The 17,878-nt window shown below is 43.6% G+C and overlaps 1 long non-coding RNA gene across 2 annotated transcripts in view; it reads right to left on the reverse strand.

The window, feature by feature from the left end:
- Positions 1–17,878, reverse strand: part of LOC145405582 (uncharacterized) — a 162,888-nt gene that overhangs the window by 141,397 nt on the left and 3,613 nt on the right. The window contains exon 2 of one of the 2 annotated variants that reach the window (XR_013898383.1): positions 15,172–15,228. The exons of the other annotated variant lie outside the window; for it this stretch is intronic. This is a non-coding gene — a long non-coding RNA (uncharacterized LOC145405582). Of the gene's footprint in view, positions 1–15,171; positions 15,229–17,878 lie in introns of those variants that run through there. 2 annotated transcript variants of the gene reach the window in all.

The raw sequence follows: 17,878 nt of genomic DNA on the forward strand, positions 1-17,878 counted from the left end.
TTTGGTGCTGAAGGAGTGGCATACAATCTACATCAACCCTTGTACTTTTCCTGTGCTTACGACCTCCATATCAAGACCACCTCACTCCTTCACCTCTCCTTTGTCTCCCTCACGTACTGGTGCTGTCAGATATTTTGTTGTTGCTATTTCCCTGACTTATTTAGTTTAGGCCAGACATTTGGTGCTGAAGGAGTGGCATACAGTCTACATCATCCCTTGTACTTTTCATGTGCTTACGACCTCCACATCAACACCTCGCTCCTTCACTTCTCCTTTGTCCCCCTCACGTAATGGTGCTGTCAGATATTTTGTCATTGCTATTTCCCTGACTTATTTAGTTTAGGACAGTCATTTAGTGCTGAAGGAGTGGCATACAGTCTACATTAATTCTTTTGCTCATCAAGGACTCTTTAAATTGTGTGTTGGTAGGACGAGGCAGGTAACGAAATACATGATGAGGTATAAACAGCATGCAATAGGGTGTTAAGATGTGTGTGTGTGTGTGTGTGTGTGTGTGTGTGTGTGTGTAATTAATAGGTATATAATTTACTATTGCCTCATTTCAGCACCCGCACTGCCACACCCACGCCCACACCAGCAGACTAAGCCGCCCTGCAACACAACACACCTCCAGGTGAGTTGCCTCCTTCCTCCTCAGTGCCAACCTCCAAATCCTAATCCTACCCACTCTCAGTGCCAACCTCCTCCTCATCCTAATCCTACTCTCTCAGTGCCAACCTCCTTAATTCTTATCCTTCCTCCACTTAGTGCCAGCCTCCTCCTAATCCTACCCCCCTCTCGGTGCCAGCCTCCTTATCCTAATCCTGATCCTTCTCAGTGCCAGTTTCCTCCTTCTAATCCTACCCCCTCTCAGTGCCAACCTCCCCCTCCTCCTCCTCTCCCTCAGTGCTAGCTTCCTCCTCCTCCTCTCCCTCAGTGCCAACCTCCTCCTCCTCCTCCTCCTCTCCCTCAGTGCCAACCTCCCCCTCCTCCTCCTCTCCCTCAGTGCTAGCTTCCTCCTCCTCCTCTCCCTCAGTGCCAACCTCCCCCTCCACCTCCTCTCCCTCAGTGCCAACCTCCTCCTCCTCCTCTCCCTCAGTGCCAACCTCCTCCTCCTCCTCTCCCTCAGTGCCAACCTCCTCCTCCTCCTCTCCCTCAGTGCCAACCTCCTCCTCCTCCTCTCCCTCAGTGCCAACCTCCTCCTCCTCTCCTACAGTGCCATCCTCCTTCTCCTCCTCCTCTCTCTTAGCGCCAACCTTCTCCTCTCCCTCAGTGCCAACCTTCTCCTCCTCTCCCTCAGTGCCAACCTCCTCCTCCTCTCCCTCAGTGCCAACCTCCTCCTCTTCTCCCTCAGTGCCAACCTCCTCCTCCTCTCCCTCAGTGCCAACCTCCTCCTCCTCCTCTCCCTCAGTGCCAACCTCCTCCTCTTCTCCCTCAGTGCCAACCTCCTCCTCTTCTCCCTCAGTGCCAACCTCCTCCTCCTCCTCCTCCTCTCCCTCAGTGCCAACCTCCTCCTCCAAAATGGCAAATGAAATTCAACACAGAAAAATGTAAAGTACTTCATATTGGAAGTAACAGTGTCCATGCAAATTACAAAATGAACAATATTCAGTTATCAAGTACAGACAGTGAAAAGGATCTTGGTGTGATAATATCAAATGACCTAAAACCAAGCAAGCAGTGTACCAATGCGGTAAAAATTGCAAACAAGCTAGTGGGTTTTATTGGAAGAACTTTCGAGTTTAAATCGGAAAAAGTCATACTTGCCTTGTACAACTCGCTAGTGCGCCCCCATCTTGAGTATTGTGTGCAATTCTGGTCTCCGTACTACAGAAAGGACATTGAAAAATTAGAGAAAATTCAGCGAAGAATCACAAAAATGGTACCACGACTTAGAAACAATCCATATGAGGAACGCCTTGAAGAACTTAAATTATTTAGCCTAACGAAGCGCAGGTTAAGAGGGGACCTTATTGAAGTTTTCAAAATCATGAAGGGATATGACAACTTAGACATGAATAAATATTTTGATATAGACCGGTTGAGTCAAACCAGAAGTAATGGCTGCAAAATCATGGGAAAACGATTCCAATCTCACGAAGCAAAATACTTCTTCTTTAACAGAGTTGTAAATATCTGGAACAGATTACCCTCAGATACCGTGAACAGTATCTCAGTTGAGACATTCAAAAACAAATTAGACAAGTATTTGCACGAAAATCCTCAGCTGACTCTTTTTCTGTCCGAATAACTTGCTTTTATAGCTACGGTACATGTAAGTTCATGCCCCCTTAGTCTACAAGACACCCCGTAAACAATGTACCCGTACATAGTGTTGCGTCACGATATTATACATTTTCAATTTATTCGGTGCAAACAAAGCAATATAAGCACAGATTAGGATCTGCACAGATAACCCTGAGTTAACGGTCACTACTCTTACTTTCGACCTGTGATGGGCTGTGGATCACTGAGGGTCCCTGTTAGTCAAGTGACCACCATCGGGATTTTTTAATGTACCAGGGGTCACTGCTTCAGGATGAAACTTGTGTACTGTCCCACATGGGAGAGTTCCTTGTCTCAGTGGAGTGAACGGAGCTATTGCCTGATTGACTGCTGCCTACCTAAAAAGCGCCAGGGAAGGTTGCCGCACCACCCCTAAACATCCACTCTGTGCATTGCACATCCACACTGTGCACTGTGCAGTCCCCTTTTATCTAAGACACCCGTCCTATATACTTTTCAGTCTCCCCAGCGCAAAGAAAGCAATATAAGCACAGATTAGGAGCTGCACAGATAACCCTGAGTTAACGGTCACTACTCTTACTTTCGACCTGTGATGGGCTGTGGATCACTGAGGGTCCCTGTTAGTCAAGTGACCACCATCGGGATTTTTTAATGTACCAGGGGTCACTGCTTCAGGATGAAACTTGTGTACTTGTCCCACATGGGAGAGTTCCTTGTCTCAGTGGAGCAAACGGAGCTAGGGCCTGATTGACTGCTGCCTACCTTAAAAGCGCCAGGCAAGGCTGCTGCACCACCCCTAAACATCCACACTGTGCAGTGTGTAGCTTCCACGTTATGTCCACAGACTTCCCATTAACTCAATGTAACTGGTTTATAATGTCATGCCGTAACTATTATTTTATTTGTTTACTTTCTCTTTCAGGTTACTCTATCGGGTAGCTTATAGATAAAGTATTATAGAATGTGACTTTTCCTATCCAGCGTTTCCTATAAAATTTCCATGTCAGTTTTTCCATGCTGCATGGTGGTTTTTCTCACTTTTTCCTGGAGGGTTTGGTGGTGGGGGGAGCCTTCTTGCTTTCCTATCCTTATCCTTCAACATGTAGAGTTAGATCTTGTAGTCATAGTTTTCTCTAACAAGCAGCCTCGAAAGGACCATAAGGTCTGTAGCTGTTTGCTTTCCTGTGTAATCCTGTGTAATCCTTCTGTGCCAACCTCCTCCTCCTCCTCCTCTTCCTCCACCTCTCATTGCCAACTTCCTCCCTCCCTTCCCCTTTTCGTCTTCCCACCTCCCCATCTCCTCCTCCTCCTCGTCCCCCCTCCCCCTTCTCTTCTTCCCCCCATCCCCATCTCCTCGTCCTCCTTCCTTCTTCTCCTCCTCTTCCTCCTCGTCCACATCATCGGCCTGAAGAGCTGAGGATGTGATATGTATTCTATTCCAGCTTTTTCACGCGATTTTTTTTTTTTTTTATGTAGTCTTTTTTTAATAATATTTTCGCCGGTGCAAATAAAGTCGTCTTCTGTGTGTTTTAAATTCCAAAATATGGGAGAGCGAAAATAAATTTGGTGAGCTGCGGGATTTAGCAACAGGGCAGCATAAGGCCCGGGTGTTGAGCAGTGGTACAAGCTTGCAATTGTTGCCACCAGATGGCAGCACCAGTCTTGTCAGGAACAGCAAAATATAAGACCCCTTCCCTGTGCAACCAAAGATAGTTCAAAGGATGACCAATAGATGGCAGCACCATTGTTAGTGCTGCCATCTATTGGTCATTCTTTGAACTATTTTTGGTTGTACAGGGAAGGGGGCTTATGTTTCGCTGTTCCTGACAAGACTGGTGCTGCCATCTGGTGGCAAAAATTGGAAGCTTGGACCACTTCTCAACACCCGGGCCTTATGATGCCCTATTGATGACCCCCCCCCCCCTGATTTTTAGCCTGGTAGATGGCGCCACCGTTGCCTATCGGATTCAACGGTGGCGCCATCTGTTGGCAAATATGTGAACTAATTTTACCAGTGCTGCCATCTGTTGGTCATCCTTTGAACTATTGTTGGTTGCACAGGGAAGGGGGCTTATGTTTTGCTGTTCCTGACAAGACTGGTGCTGCCATCTGGTAGAAAATATGTGAACTAATTTTACCAGTGCTGAACACCAAGGCGTCATTCCTCCCTGTTCATCCATGGGCCTGGTAAGTATTGTCTTATACACTATTACAGGATATAGGAAACAGGGTAAGTAGTATTTCCACCACTTTATTTTTTATTCCAGTGTTCAACACGTTACATTTGAGATTCAAGTTACATTGTATATGAGGTTCATTGCTGTGAAAAAGGATGTAAATAATGAACGGGGAGATGTGTTACTGGGGAGAGAGAGAGAGAGAGAGAGAGAGAGTCACACGGGGGGGGGGGATTCTTTTCTCAATTCATGACTCAAAAAAAATCAAAGATACTTTCTGTGGACTCGACCACTCCATATAAAGACACAATACTGGATGGTTTTAGGAGTAGTAGTAGTAGTAGTTCTAGCCACAAGTTCATCTGAAATGTGAACCCAGTGGGCTAAAGGCTGCAATTATTGTGTAACTGATTATTTTCCAATCTCGGTATGATAAAGGGAAGACAGTCTGGGTAGGAGAGAGAGAGAGGGGGTGTGAGGGCAGGATAGTGACAGGGTGACGGGGGTATGGGATATGGGCAGGACATCCGAGACAATGTAGTGATAAATTACTGGTGATTGATGGGAAAATAATAATCAGCAGTGCACAATAATTCCAGCCTGCAGTCCACTGGGTTCACGTTTCAGATGAACTACTACTACTACTAAACCATCCAGTATTATATCTTCATATGGCGTGGGTGAGTGCACGGAAAGCATTTTGTATTTTATCTGGGCCATAAATTGAGGAAAGAACCCCACCCCTTGTAACTCTCTCTCTCTCTCTTCCCTTATCACACCTGACCCCCATAATTCTCTCTCTCATATCCCTTTATCATACATCTCCCCCTTAACACACACACATACACACACATTCTATGTACCCTTCAACCCCCCTTCGCTCTCTCTCTCTCTCTCTCTGTCACACACACACACACACACACAATCTTATTTCCCCTTGTTATGTACCCACCTCTCTCTCTCTCTCTCTCTCTCTCTCTCACACACACACACACACACACAAAACCATCTCCCCTTACTGACGGTATGTGCTCTCTCTCTCTCTCTCTCTCACACACACACACACATCCCATTTCCCCTTCTGTGTACCCTGCCTCTCTCTCCTGCATAAGGTGTAGGAGGTAAACTTATTAACACAGTGTAAAGGTCTAACTAAACAGTGTGTAATATGTAATACTAAAGATGCCACTGCAATATAATTATTTGGTCCACAATATATATATATATTTTTATGCAAAAATTCTGTAAGTTTTGATGTCTTTTCATATGCTGATACTATTTTGCTGCCAGCTTTAGTAGTGGCAACTTCAGTGTTACATTGTACACTAATACTTACATTATACAGTGATACAGAACAATGGTATAACTGACTGACAATACCAACATCACATACGGCTGTACTCCAAACAGTACTTAGCACAAAGACAGAAGACTGAAAGAAATTTGGACCAAGTTAAGGTAAAAAGGGTATAGACAGGCAACTGAAACAAGCTTGGAAAAATGTATACACAAGAATTTATTTTTACAAAGTAACATTCATTTACTATACATATATGGTACATGCCTATACTCTCTTCACCTTAACTTGGCCGAATTTTCATAATTTTGTGGCTGAAATTCTTGTTCAATGCCAGAAACATCATTTTCATAGCACTTCCTCATGACTAGCACAATATTCTAGGTAATGTCTTGTTACAAGTACTGTACAGTGATAATGGAAAAGATGTTAATTTTAGGCCAAGTTAGAGTGCCGGTAAAAACTGTATAGTAATATTAGTTGTGCATTGAGACAAACTATTATTCTGACACTTGAAGCCTTTGTGGATCTATTTTACATTCACTTATTCAGGCCATCACAAGAAACTAATGGCAAACTGACTGGCTTTTGCAGTGTTGTCTCTGAAAGCAGACATTTTGTGCCCCATACTGAGTGGCCTCGGTAAACATCCAATGTGAAGTGGTTACAGCCACTTTAATTTTTTGTCTGCACACATCAATGGCTTAGCATCAATTAACTACCAGTAATATCTATCTATCTATTGCCAGATGCCTCAATCCCGTTTGGGGTGGCCACAAACAAATTGCCTCCACATTGCCCTGTCCCCCACCATTTCACTGCCCCGCTCCCAACTCACACTACCAGTAATAGCTTTAGAAAATTGTCCTCCTGATGCAAAGGGTAATAGAAATTCACATAATGGAGCATTTAGAAAAAGATCCACTGATCCAGCTCTACTCATGTCTGTGTCTAAGAAACAGACTGAGCATTAAGCACAAGTCCGTTTGTATATATGTACTACAACTCTAACCTGAGATTAAAAAAGAAAAAAAAAAATGATAGTCCCCCCACCCACACAAAACCTTCAGTGTAAAAATGTCGTGTACATAATCACTTTAGTCCAGTTCAATTAATATACAACCATTTATATGTACAAAACACACCTACAATATTTGCATGACCATCTTCTACCTATGGTTAATAAATAAAACTTCAGCAAGTGATGTGACGGATGTTGGAAGCTGTGAGTTGAGGAGCTTGGACAACAGGGAGGGTGGATTGCTGCAGCCTGGTGGGGAGAGAGACACTGTGTTACTACAGTAATAAACAAAATAACTGCATAGGTAGAGATATTAGAAAGTTAACTGATGACAATATGGGCCCTAGTGTTATAGTACAGCAGGAAAAAAGATCAGTATGATGGTAATATTTATTGTGCTGATGATCATAAATAACTGATTATCTTTATCAATATGATGTTTTTCCTGCTGCTGTAGTCCCAGGCTCCTGTGAAGGTGAACCAGTGAACTACAAGCTCTTATCTTGCAGTCAGTCCTCCTCCTTTCAGGGGATAACAAGACTGGCTACATGGTTATATCAGTGCCACTGCATGAAGGCATCCCTCTATACTGGGTACATGGTTATATCAGTGCCACTGCATGAAGGCATCCCTCTATACTGGCTACATGGTTATATCAGTGCCACTGCATGAAGGCATCCCTCTATACTGGCTACATGGTTATATCAGTGCCACTGCATGAAGGCATCCCTCTATACTGGGTACATGGTTATATCAATGCCACTGCATGAAGGCATCCCTCTATACTGGGTACATGGTTATATCAGTGCCACTGCATGAAGGCATCCCTCTATACTGGGTACATGGTTATATCAGTGCCACTGCATGAAGGCATCCCTCTATACTGGCTACATGGTTATATCAGTGCCACTGCATGAAGGCATCCCTCTATACTGGCTACATGGTTATATCAGTGCCACTGCATGAAGGCATCCCTCTATACTGGCTACATGGTTATATCAGTGCCACTGCATGAAGGCATCCTTCAATAGCATCTTGATATAACAAAATACTACTTATATGCTTTCTCTTCCTGGATCCCACCTAACCTGATGTTTTAATGGAATTAGGGTTATCCATCCATCCATCATCCAACCCTATGTTGCCCCATGAAGAGTGTTGGAGCCCGGGGCTAGGCAAGTTGGTCCTAACATTTAAGATGAGAGTGACACTCATCCCTGCATGGCATTACATGTGCATTATACCCCAACCACCCCTTGGATATTAACCTACATAGGCCCAATCTGACTGGAGTGCCTGAATTACCCACTAAACCACCAGATGCCATAATTTGGTTATATGGTTACCACCCAGCACAGTAAATGGTTTCCTGGTGTACAGGAAACCATTTGGCTTGTCACTCAGTGTAGAGTCACCCACAGGCAGAAGGAAGAGGAAAGAATGAAGGAAGGCAAGACAGAAGAGGAAGGAAGGAAGGACAGGAAAGGGCAGACACCCAAAGCAGCACTACACAGTGAGTGGATGGTGAGTGCCCCCACCTACCAACAAGTTAGGGTAATAAGGATGTGGGGGGGGGGGGATAATCATCATCTCAACCCTATCTTAAAAAAAAAAAAAAAAAAAAAAAAAAAAAAAGGTGGACAGTAAGATGGGGGAGGAAGGGGGATGACCAAGGCCCATCAGTTAGAAACTGCCTAATATTTCTCCTAAGTGATTATTCTGCTTATTACTCCTTACTGTCATCTTGTGTCATTTACATCATTACAATACCTCCATACTCAGCATAAATAACATACAAATTGACAGTAGGCAGCCATATCCAAAAATAATTAGCTAAGGAAAAGATGCTAGGTAGCTTCCTTAAGTTACAAGAATATGGCCCTGGGAGTTTTGCTGATACAACAACTAATGCTATTTTGTGTCCTATTACACAGGCAGCTGGAGCTACTCAGTGCCAACGAGGCAACGGTTACCAGCCTCACTTGCCCACCCCTCAGATGTAACCCTTACAGTGTCCATCCAGCTGGACCACCTTAACCCACTAAACCACCAGCCACCATAGCAAATGACATGGCATATAGCACACCATTTCACTTGTCACTCAGGGGCACTACATAGGAGACAGGGAAGGATGGGGACAACATGAGGTAGAGAGAGAGGGGATGGGGACTACAAGCAGAGAGGGGGGTTGAGGATGGGGACATCAAGGGGAGGGGGAGATGGGGATTGCATCAAGGGGGGGACTATCAAGCAGAGCATAGAGGAGGGGGGAGGCACTACACTGAATGGGGGAAGAGAGGGGGAAGGGGTGGGGATAGAGAAAAGGGGAGATGGGAAAGAGGGTGACTGCACCCCCACCTTCCACTATTATACTATAATTTTTTTAATGATAAATACAACCACCATTACAACCAATGCTTCACCTTTCACAAACTAGACAAATGATAAAGAAGGAATAAGATAATTTTTAATCAAGTGGACATAAAATGTATTTTACTTAAAATAAAAACAACTGTAACCTTCAATACATTAATTACCTTGGGCATCAAGAAGGGTGAGTATGACGGCACACTTAGGTGTCAACTGGCAATCTGTCTCACTCTTAATGTAGTTGATCACGTGTCCTCGTACCTCGGTTGTGAATGGGATCAGAACAAAACTGGTTAAAAATAATAATAAAATTGTTAAGACCCACTCCTGCAACCATTATACAACTCTTCAGTGCCCCATCAGCAGCACAGGTGCCTGGGTCTACACAGCTTAGTCCAAGCTGGATTACAAGGCAAGTGACCAGTTGCTTTCTTTCTTTCTTAGGAAGTGTTGGCAGTAAGGGAGGAGGAGGAGGCTGGAACTAAGAGAGAAGATGAGAATGAAATGGAAGTGGAGGAAGAGGCTGGCATTATGAGAAAAGGAGGAGTGGGGGGGGGGGCTGACATTAAGAGAGGAGAATGGAGGAAGAAGGGGTTGGCAATGTGACAGACGGAAAGGAGGAGGAGTACTGAGCTGGTATACACACACAATGAGAAGGCAGAGGCTGGCTCATAGATGAAGAGAAGAGGAGGAAGGGGCTGGCATTGAGATGGAAAGGAGGAGGAATAAGGAGCTGGCAGAGAGAGAGAGAGACAAAGGGGTGGGCACTGAAAAATGAAGGGAAGGAGGAGTAGGGGGCTACAAGTGAGAGGGAGGGAGGGAGAAGGAGGTGTAGGGGATGTGCACTGAGAAAGGAGGAAGCTAGGTGTAAGGGACAAGGGACTGAGGAGGGAGCAAGGTGTAAGGGAAGTGCACTGATAAAGGAGGGGGATGAGGAGAAGGCTGCAAATGAGAGATATGGGGGAGGGGATAAGTCTCTGTGAAGGTAGAGGGTGGTGGGGGAGGAAGGAGAAAGGGAGAGGCACTGAGAGAGAAAGGGAAGAGAAGGAAATTACTAACACTGGGGGAAGAGAGAGAGAGAGAGAGGGGTGGCTGGCATTAAGAGAGCAGGAGGAGGAAGAGGCTGGCACTGAGGGAGGAAGAGTAATGAAAACTGTTTAGGGAAAAGTTAACAGTAAAGAAGTTTCAATTCTAAGATCAGATGATAAAAATTTTACTTTGTGTAGGTACCAATAAAATACTACAATATACCTGGCCCTTTCAGTATGAGGTCTTTAAAGTATTTATTTTCATTATCCAGACAATTAACATTAACTGTATTTTACTTTGAAGGGAGTACCATCAGTGTCTTGGTTACAGGAAGTCATCCCAGTTCAATAAAATTGTCAGAGAAATTTTAAAAATAAATGAAAATTTACACCAGTATCATACTGAAAGGTTTAGGTCCAAATCACAAAACGTTATCCACAAACAGTTTAAATTTACTGTATTTTTTAAGAGAGTACTTGCATCTTGGCTGTATGTGGTTCATCACAATTCAATAAAATTGTTAGAAGAATGAATTTTAAAAAATACATCATCATACTGAAAGGTTTAATGGATCCAAAGCACAAAAGGTTAAACTTCAGTGGTTTCTTTAAATATACACTCACTATTGCCAGATTATTTACTCCAGCATTATATGAACCTCTAATCATGAAGTGTCTGAAATCCATACTTAACTCCTCCAGTTACATCCCTTGATATCTTGGCTGGAGGTAAAAAATAAAAAATATATATATAAACCAATTAAGAAAACACAATTATATAATAATAACAATAATAATAAAAACTAAGCCAAAAATGACATGCCAGATTTGTCAGTACTATAAATCCACCTGACAAACACTGCATCATCCAGATATCAGTGGAGTTTTGTTACCTTGTGATAAATACACAGCTGGACACATTCAGAAAAACAAAGGTAATTGTATACAATGACAGTAAACCCAGGCAGATATGACTAACCCTGCATCATCCAGGTATCGGTGAGTGACTGGAGGCATTTACCAAGAGACAGTGCGTGTTTGGGCAATGCTAGAGGCCTTGTGTGTTGCTGCTGCCCCTCCACAGTGGATGATGGGCAGGCCTTGTGTGTTGCTGCTGCCCCTCCACAGTGGATGATGGGCAGGCCTTGTGTGTTGCTGCTGCCCCTCCACAGTGGATGATGGGCAGGCCTTGTGTGTTGCTGCTGCCCCTCCACAGTGGATGATGGGCAGGCCTTGTGTGTTGCTGCTGCCCCTCCACAGTGGATGATGGGCAGGCCAGGGGATTAGGGGTGACAGAGTGGAGGAAGTGGCTGGCTCGGCTGATCAGTTTCGCCTGCCACACTAACAATCTTGCTCACTGGCTCAGATCTGATACTTGCCGAATGCCCTGTGGGAGAATGAGTCACTTTAACTCCTCTGCAATTACATTGATTTTCAATACTGTATAATCCTGCTATATACAGACGACTTGATTGTGCTTGGGTAAATATAAAAACTTGAGAGGTCTGACATACCACCAGACTGCCTGTTCATACACAGCATCCCAATATTTCTCCCCCAATTCCTGTCAGAGAAAAGGGATGAGGTAGGATCCCCCCCCACCTCCCCACCAGAAAGACAGAGTATAACAATCAATCAGCATACCCAGTGACATATGCCAGTTATTATCACCAAACAATGAAATAATGGCTCCACCTTATAAGTACAACCTGGCTGATCATCTTCCCTTTAGCATTTCTAAACTCCTGTAACACCTACACTTATAAAGTATTAAAGGTACACTCAACCCTCGGGTATCACGGGTTTCGCTATAGCGTATCTTGCTATCACGCCTATATAAAAAAACACCCAAATACCTTTATCATGCACTAAATGCCTGCTATCACGCACCACAAATGTTCCAAAATTTCACAAAGGCCAGGCTCCAGTGTTCCACCCAGCCAACAAAAGCTTCACTCCGTGATTGGTCACGTGACGTCAGCGCCAGCCGAGCGCTGATTGGCTGCCCGACCGAGTCTCCTGCCCGCCAAACCATTCAAGTGCGCGCCCTCAGACCGTGAACAGTGATAGCGAGAACAATAACCTTTTTTATGATAGGACCATGGCCAACGTACCCCCTCCCCATCCCCCTACCATCACCCAACATAATGCTGCGGCACCTGGCAGGGAAATAAAGAAGAGGAAGAACCTATGTTATGCAGATAAACTGGAAATGTGAAACTTATAGAGAATGGTGAGACCAAGCAAATTGTTGGGAAGAAACATAACATCAATGAATCAACTGTGAGGGGTATTTATAAGAATCACATCATAAAACATGCTCATTTTTAGACTATTATATATTAATATGTGGTACAAAAAAGGTATCTTAGGGGTAAATATTGACGTCATGGCACCAATTAGAATTAATACCATAAGTTCTTCAACTCTGCTATAGCGTTGCCATAGGGGGACCAATTGGGAGTGATAGCCGAGGGCTGAGTGTACCACTCAACTTTTTCTCTACCATTCACACATGCACTGCTCCAAATGGCAATGTGGTTACTCATACAAAACCCTAATACAAAAGGGCTCCTGATGGTACCAGTAGTTATGTTTAGGGAAATCTGTTCGTATGAAAGAGTACATAACCTGTGGGCAAAAATGGGGACTGGATGTTTAACCACTACCAACATACACCTATTATGCTATATATATAAGGCAATTTTAAACAAGAGTAAAGGTTAGTCATATCTAAAACACACAAACAAAATTAACATATGACCTATAATAATGCTACCTATTGTAATGGATGCATAATGATCCCAAGAAAAGCTATTGGAATTGAAACCACATCCTCAAACTCATGACTCTGGCTACTGATTGCAAACAACAGTTATAAACAAGAGTGACATAACCCTTAAAGGATTAATGCTGCTAGCAATATACAGGAATAATTTATCTTACTATTGCCACAAGCCTTAATCCTGTATGGGGTGACCACAAACAAACTGCTTCCACACTGCCCTGTCCTTTGGCTGCCCTCCCTCCAACTCATATCCTCTTATTTATCTTTCCAGTTCATCCTCCCATCTCATCCCTGGTCTCCCCCTCCACCTCATGCACACACACACACTGTCCTAACCAGTCTCTCATTCTTCACCCTCCCCACATGGCTAGTAATTTATGTCCCTGATTAACCCACCAGTTCACAGAAAACTATTCCTATCATGTTACCAAAATCCAAGATACTTGATATCTTAATTCTGTCTCAACTGTTGTAATGTCTGAGGTGATACACTGGCAAGTATTTATAATGGTCCCTACCCAAGTAACAGCATCAACAAACCTCCCTAAGTTTACTAAAAAATGGTTTAGTTTTGGTTACTCTGATATTCCATCTAAATGACTTCCTTATGAAGTGTTTGTTACCACTGAGTGAAGACAGATGTAGTACACACACCATTTTACAAACAATTTAAGCTTTGTAAAGTATATAAACAAGGATGCCTTCATGTGGTGTACTGGGCAGCTCCACTGCCAGGTCTGACAAACATGCCTCAGCTGCCTCCCTATCCCCAGAAAAGTGGATGATGAACTGCAGGAGGAGGGCAGCTTCAGCCCACAGTTCACTGGGTTCACACTGCAGATGTGCTTTAGGACACTACTACATGTGTTGTGTGGTGCTGGTGTATGATGTGCATTACACTTAAATGTGTTGTGTGGTGCTGGTGCAGGATTTGTGCATTACACTAACAAAATATAACAAACATCACCTGTGGTGCTGCCAGGGGGTTGGGTACGGCCTGGGGCATTCCAACAGACAGGTACTTGTATACAATTGTCATAAGTGCTGCAGTGAACCCATTTTCATTGTCCTCTTCTCTCCTCTCATTGCTGCAGCCTTCAGATGACCCCAGTGACCTGGATGATGCTGAAGATGGTTTGGTTGATGACCAGGATGACGTATTGGTTGAGGCTGTTGACGATGAGGGTGATGATCCTCCAAGTAGTGCATGCACCAGTTGAGCAGAGCAGCCACTGACCTCAGTACACAGCTCTGGAAGTGTTGGGAAAGATATAGTGTATGACAAATAAATAAATAACTACATCAATTCATCCCAACTCTTATTCAGCCATTAAGTTAAATAAGTAAACTGAAGTGTCAATGAAAGTGTTAAAGCAATGCATAAAAGTACATACAAGATTTTCATGTTAGGAAAAAAAAAATGAACACAAAGATTATTAACATGAATGAACACCAATATTATTAACAGGAATGAACACCAATATTATTAACAGGAATGAACACCAATATTATTATTAAAGTTTGCATAAAAGTACATACGAGATTTTGACACAAGGATAGGGAATAGATGATGAACTGTACAGACTAATATGCAAGGGACAACCTCAGTGGGAAGACCAACTGTGTCTGCCACAGTTTACAAACCAACAAACCTTAATGGTCCAACGAGCAGTGGGATCACTTTTTTTTTTTTTTTTTTTTTTTTTTTTTTTTTTGTGTCCGACTCTGGGCATAGGCTTCACAGCCTGCTATCAAGGCCCAGCAGCCCTCCTACATACCATACACCTCTACATGTCACCACTTCGGCGCTAACACCCACCGTCCATATTGAATACATGCTAGGGCTGTCTCATACAGGACTGGTATATTGGTATTAGCGGGGGTATTTTTACGACATGTCGGCGGGTCTTCTGGTAGATCAGTAAAGCCTGATTTGATGAAATTCAAATCCTTAAACTGTTCCCTGCCCCAGCCGGGATTCGAACCTGGGTCCGTCAGGACTGCAGGCCACCTCTCTACCGATTGAGCCACCGCCTACCCCAATAACCATTATCATCATAAAGGTGTGGTAGATTAGCAGCAGCAGGGTGAGGGGTGGCAGTTCTGGTGTAGGGGTGGTGGCCGTCTCAAAGTTTAACCACTACACCTGCCCCAGATCTCAGCAGCCATGCCAGGACGTCCCAGCTGGCGTGGCCTCGGGTCAAGGTGATGGGCCAATAGTGGTGGTCAGGGGTGTCTGCTCCAGCGTTGGCGCCACCACCTCGTACTTCACTCCAGGATACTCACACACTCCTTGAAATCTGGATGGGATGGTAGTGGAGTTTGAATGTTATATACAGTAGGCTGTTTGTGTGTCAACTTTCCTGACAGCACAACAACAAAGGTCACTGCTAGTGTGTGTTTCTAAACAAAAATCATACATAACTGCTTAAAAACCCAACTGTCATAATGAAAATCTTCAGACTCTGAGGTAAACTGAGAGGAGAAAAAGTTTTGGCATAAAAATAAATTGAACAGTTTCCTCTTCATGTTTTTTTTTTTTTATACTCTGGAATGTAAACCTGTCCAGACCACCAATTCATCACCAAAACACCACCAGCACTAACATTCTTAGCCAAATTTGTCAGTTCCAGGCACTTTGGCCAAGAGGAAAATACAGACAGTTCTCATTAGCAAATGGGGGTTAGATAGGGTCCGGAAATATGGAAAATAGTAAATGAGGGTAAGACAGGGTCCAGAAATATGGAAAATAGTAAATGAGGGTAAGATAGGGTCCAGAAATATGGAAAATAGTAAATGAGGGTAAGACAGGGTCCAGAAATATGGAAAATAGTAAATGGGGGTTAGGTAGGGTCCAGAAATATGGAAAATAGTAAATGGGGGTTAGGTAGGGTCCAGATATATGGAAAATAGCAAATGGGGGTTAGGTAGGGTCCAGATATATGGAAAATTTCAAATGGGGTAAGATGGGGTCCAGAAATATGGAACAAGAAAAGTACAACAGGTAATGCGGGATTCAGAAACATGGGAAGAGGGAATATGTAAGTGGCATGATGGTGTGACTTACCCAACCATCACCTTGACCTGGCAGAGGCGACCTGTGTCAACGTCTACTGGCATGAACGGTTAAGGCTCAGTGGCCAGCACATACAGATGATGCAGTGCCTGTTATACATCACACATTACACAAATATTACACCACAAGGAACCACCATCATTGTCATCATTTTTTAATCCTATCCATCTCATTAGTTTCAATAGGAAGCAGGGTAATATTAAAGATGGCGATGATGATTGGTGATTGGTGATTACTGAAGACGACGATGATGATGATGATGATGATGATGATGACGATGATGATAATGGTTATTGATGATGACGATGATTATGATGATTATGATGATTATTGAAGATGATGATGATGAATGATGACAACAATGATGATATGACAATGATGATGATGATAAAACAGGGGACAGAAGGTGCACAGCATCACTAAAGTTCAACAGGTTTTCTTTATCTGAGTAAAGAGGCTCAAGGGAGAAGCTTAAAGAATAAATTAGCTGTAAAGATAGAAACCATTTGGCCTGTCACTCAGTGTAGAGCCACCCACTGGCAGAAGGAAGAGGAAAGAATGAAAGACAGACAGACAGAAAAGACGGAAGGAACAGAGGGAAGGGCAGACACCCAAGGGCGGCACTACACTGAGTGGATGGTGAGCACCCCCAACTACCACCATAATAATAATAATAATAAATAATATTAATAATAATAATAATAATAATAATAATAATGATAATAATAATGATGTGTGGTAAGTAGGGGCACTCACCATCCACTCACTCGATGTAGTGATGCTCTCGGGTGTCTGCCTTTTCCTCTCCTCCATCCTACTTTCCTTCCATCGTCTTCTGTCTTTCTTTCCGTCAGTCTTTCCTCTTCCTTCTGCCTTTGGGTGACTCTACACTGAGTGATAAGGCAAATGTTTTCCTGTACACCAGGAAGCCATTTACTACGCTGGGTGGTAACCATATAACTAAATTTTGGCGCCTGGTGGTTTAGTGAGTAATTATTGCACTCCAATCGGATTGAGCCGGTGAAGGTTTATATCCAAGGGGTGGTTGGGGTTTATTGCTCATGTAATGCCACTCAGGGATGAGTGAGGCTGGTCACTCTCATCTTTAGGACCAACTGCCTAGCCCTGGGCTCCTACGCTCCTCATAGGGCAACGTAGGATTGGATGATGAATGGATGGATGAATACGGTAATAATGATGATATACTAGTGATGATAATAATAACAATACCACTAACAATGAAAATATTAATACCAGTAATAAATAATAATCCATTCATTCATTCATTAACTAATTCAGTGTTGCCCCACAAGAAGTGTAGGAGCCCGGGGCTAGGCAAGTTGGTCCTGACATTTAAGATGAGAGTGACCAGCCTCACTCATCCCTGAGTGGCATTACATGAGCAATGAACCCCAACCATCCCTTGGATATAAACCTTCACCGGCTCAATCCGATTGGAGTGCAATAATTACCCACTAAACCACCAGGTGCCATAATTTGGTTATATGGTTACCACCCAGCATAGTAAATGGTTTCCTGGTGTACAGGAAACCATTTGGCTTGTCACTCAGTGTAAAGTCACCCACAGGCAGAAGGAAGAGGAAAGAATGAAGGAAAGAAAGACAGAAGAGGGAGTGTAAAGTCACCCATAGGCAGAAGGATGAGGAAAGATTGAAGGAAAGAAAGACAGAAGAGGGAGTGTAAAGTCACCCATAGGCAGAAGGACAAGGAAAGAATGAAGGAAAGAAAGACAGAAGAGGGAGTGTAAAGTCACCCATAGGCAGAAGGATGAGGAAAGATTGAAGGAAAGAAAGACAGAAGAGGGAGTGTAAAGTCACCCACAGGCAGAAGGAAGAGGAAAGAATGAAGGAAAG

This window comes from Coenobita brevimanus, chromosome 8 (genome assembly GCF_032717465.1).
Source record: "Coenobita brevimanus isolate Jiangsu-jjx chromosome 8, ASM3271746v2, whole genome shotgun sequence".
NCBI classification, from domain to species: Eukaryota; Metazoa; Arthropoda; class Malacostraca; order Decapoda; family Coenobitidae; genus Coenobita; species Coenobita brevimanus.